The sequence below is a fragment of the Vicia villosa genome, linkage group LG7 (assembly GCF_029867415.1).
Source record: "Vicia villosa cultivar HV-30 ecotype Madison, WI linkage group LG7, Vvil1.0, whole genome shotgun sequence".
Lineage (NCBI taxonomy): Eukaryota > Viridiplantae > Streptophyta > Magnoliopsida > Fabales > Fabaceae > Vicia > Vicia villosa.
In genome coordinates this window covers 68,790,314-68,794,344 of record NC_081186.1, presented here as the reverse complement: position 1 = coordinate 68,794,344, position 4,031 = coordinate 68,790,314, and the positions used below count along the sequence as shown (strand labels likewise).

Here is a 4,031-nt window from a genome sequence, read left to right as displayed (position 1 = left end):
TCGGATCACCTAAAGTTAAACGAAATACATACTGATATCCGTCTATTATTATATTTCTTAATATTCACAATCACTTTCCCTTAGGAACAATCAAAATATTAGTAGCCTTAGCTTTACATAGTAACCTTAGATAACGGTAGATCGATTCATAGTCCCTGTGGATTCGATATCTTTTAAAACTACATGACACGACTGTGCACTTGCAGTCATCAGATTAATAGACACGTAAAGTCGCGATCAAGTTTTTGGCGCCGTTGCCGGGGACTATTTAAGTCGATATCGTAACTCACTGTTACACCGTAGAGACTAGGGCAATTCTTTCCTGTCTTTTTGGACGATTGTATGCCAAATACTCGTTCACAAGGAGGAGATTTAATACAAAGAATTAACGAGATCGAACGTTTCATTAACGTCAAACGTCGAGCTCACAATCTTCCCGAAGTAACACCAATTCCGATTAATCAGGAATTGACCTTTACTGATCAAATCAATCAAATTACCCCAAGTTAGAGATGGATGCCATTCGTCCTCTTAGAGACTATGCCGCTCCTTCACGCGTTGAACCGCACTCAAGTATCGCACCACCTGCGATTGAGGCGAACAATTTCGAACTGAAACCTTCGTTGGTACAAGCTGTTCAACAGAATCAATTCTCTGGAAGCCCTGCAGACGACCCCAACCTCCATTTATCTGTGTTCGTGCAATATGCTGACACTGTCAAAGCTAACAATGTTAGTTCCGAAGCTATTCGATTACGTCTCTTTCCCTTCTCCTTGAGAGATAGAGATAGAGCGTGGCTTCAATCCCTACCTTCTAATTCCATAACTACATGGGAAGAATTGAAGAGAGTATTCTTAGCAAGATACTTTCCGCCTAGCAAAACCGCTATGCTAAGAGGTCAAATCAACGGATTTACCCAGAAAGATAACGAATCACTCTTCGAAGCTTGGGAACGATACAAGGACATGCTTAGACTATGCCCTCATCATGGACTCGAACCATGGCTGATCATCCATACTTTCTATGGTGGTCTCCTTTATAACACTAAAATGACTATAGATGCCGCTGCTGGCGGAGCACTAATGGACAAACCCCATGATGAAGCATACAACCTCATAGAGAACATGGCACAAAACCATTACCAATGGGGTGGAGAACGAGCCGCTCTAGAGAAGACCCAAACCAAAGGAGGAATGTACGAAGTAAGTGGTATAGACCGCGTTAACGCTAAAGTAGATGCTTTGACTCAAAAGATCGAAAACTTAACCATTACTCCTTCAGCCACCGCTGCTGCCGTAGCACCTAACTGCGAGATTTGTGGATTAAGTGGACACGCAGTTGCTGAATGTCAACTCTTGACTGGAATACCATCTGATCAAGTAAATTATGCTCAAGGAAACCCTTATTCTAACACGTACAACCTTGGATGGAAAAACCATCCAAACTTTTCGTATAAGAACAACAACGCGTTGTACGCACCTGGACAAGCACCTGCTGTCCCTCCTGGCTATCAAAAAGCGCCTGTAGCTGCTCAAAACGCCCTTAGGAAGTCGAATCTAGAAATCATGATGGAAAACTTTATAGCTTCCCAACAACAAACCAATAAGGACTTCCTAAATCAAAACATCCACAATAGCGAGCAACTAAAACAATTATCGAACAAAGTAGATGCCTTAGCTACGCATAACAAAATGTTAGAAACTCAAATTTCACAAGTAGCCCAACAACAAGCACCTACTGCTGCCCCTGCTGGCACGTTTCCTGCTCAACCACAACCTAATCCTAAAGGACATGCGAACGCGATAACACTACGAAGTGGAACGAACTACGATGGACCTATCGATCCTAGAACTCAAAACGCACCCATGTCACAACAAGAGCCAAAGGAAACCAAAAAGACATCAACTGATGATCAAACTGCTAAGACCAATGAAAACAACAACGAAGTGGAACCTGAAAAAGAGAAACCTTACGTTCCACCACCACCTTATAAGCCACCAATTCCTTACCCTCAGAGATTAGCTAAATCAAAAACCGAAGCGCAATTTAAAAAATTTGTAGAACTTCTGAAACAATTAAACATAACCATACCGTTCACAGAAGCCATAAACGAAATGCCTTCGTACGCTAAATTCTTGAAAGAAATTCTATCGAACAAAAAGAAACTCGAGGATAACGAAACTGTAACACTTACCGCTGAATGTAGCACTATCATCCAAAATAACATGCCTCCCAAACTGAAAGATCCTGGTAGCTTTTCTATACCCTGCGTAATAGGAAAGACTATTATAGAGAAAACCTTGTGCGACTTAGGAGCCAGTGTTAGCCTGATGCCTCTTTCAACCTGTAAGAAGCTAAATCTGGGTGAGCTTAAGGCAACGAGAATGTCTCTTCAACTAGCCGACCGTTCAGTTAAATACCCTGTAGGAGTGTTAGAAAATATCCCTGTTCGTGTAGGCCAATTCTACATCCCAACTGACTTCATCATAATGGATATCCAAGAAGATTTTAACATCCCGATCATATTAGGAAGACCATTCTTAGCAACCGTTAGTGCAATTATAGACGTCAAGCGAGGAAAGCTTACCTTCGAAGTAGGAGAATAGAAAATAGAATTTATTCTTTCCCAATTCCTAAAAGCACCTTCTATAATTGACACATGCTGCTCTGCCGACATAATCGTTGAGTGTGTAAATGAAATAAAATCCGAACCACATAAGGAAACCGAGATCTTAAGAATTCCTATACCGCCAATTTTTTAAGATGACAACTGGCGTGGGGAATATCAAGATAACCACCTGAGTGAATGCTTAGCATTGACTCCTGATCCTATACCTGGGCCTAAGAAACCTGCTATAGAACTTAAAACACTACCTACCGACCTTAGGTACGAATTCCTAAACAAAGAAATTAACCGACCAGTTATAGTTAACGCCAATTTAGGACAAGCTGAGACTGAAAAACTACTTACTGTCCTAAGAAAATACCCAACCGCTTTAGGATATAACATATCGGATCTGAAAGGAATAAGTCCTTCCCTATGTATGCACTGCATTATGCTTGAAGAAGATTGTAAAACCTCTAGGGAACATCAAAGGCGAATAAATCCCATTATGAGCGATGTTGTTAAAAAGGAAATCCAAAAACTGCTAGAAGCCGAAATCATATATCCAATATCCGATAGTAAATGGGTTAGTCCTGTTCACGTCGTACCAAAGAAAGGAGGAGTCACTGTAATCACTAACGCAAAAGGCGAATCTGTAGCACAATGTACCCAAACTGGATGGAGAATGTGCATTGACTATAGGAAGCTAAACAAAGCCACCCGAAAAGACCATTTCCCTTTACCATTCATAGATCAAATGCTCGAACGCCTGGCTAAACACTCACATTTCTGTTATCTGGATGGATACTCCGGATTTTTCCAAACTCCTATCCACCCTGACGACCAAGAAAAGACCACGTTTACCTGTCCTTATGGTACATTCGCTTATAGACGAATGCCTTTCGGACTTTGCAATGCACCCGCAACCTTCCAGAGATGCATGATGGCAATATTTGCCACTTCCTGGATGGAATAATGGAGGTCTTTATGGACGACTTCTCTGTCTGTGGAGGAAGTTTTGAAACATGTTTAGAGAACCTTGAATTGGTACTTAAACGATGCGTAAGCGTTAACCTAGTCCTTAATTGGGAAAAATGCCATTTCATGGTTCGACAAGGAATCGTACTTGGACACATCGTATCCGATAGAGGGATCGAAGTGGATAAAGCTAAAATCGAAATTATCTAAAACCTTCAACCTCCCAAAACAGTTAGAGCAATAAGGAGTTTTCTAGGACACGCTGGTTTTTACCGACGTTTCATTAAGTATTTCTCTAAAATAACCAAACCCTTAACCGAATTACTGATGAAAGACGCCGAATTCATTTTTAACGATAAATGCACTGAAGCATTCCATACGCTTAAACAAGCATTAATCTCTGCGCCGATTATGCAACCTCCCGACTGGAATGAGCCTTTCGAAATAA

General features: G+C 41.1%; 1 non-coding gene across 1 annotated transcript; it reads right to left on the bottom strand.

Moving 5' to 3' along the window:
* Positions 1 to 887: 887 nt before the first annotated feature.
* Positions 888 to 994, bottom strand: LOC131621148 (small nucleolar RNA R71). Its single transcript, XR_009289477.1, has one exon. It is a non-coding gene; the product is annotated as a small nucleolar RNA R71 (small nucleolar RNA).
* Between the last annotated feature and the right edge of the window lie 3,037 nt (positions 995 to 4,031).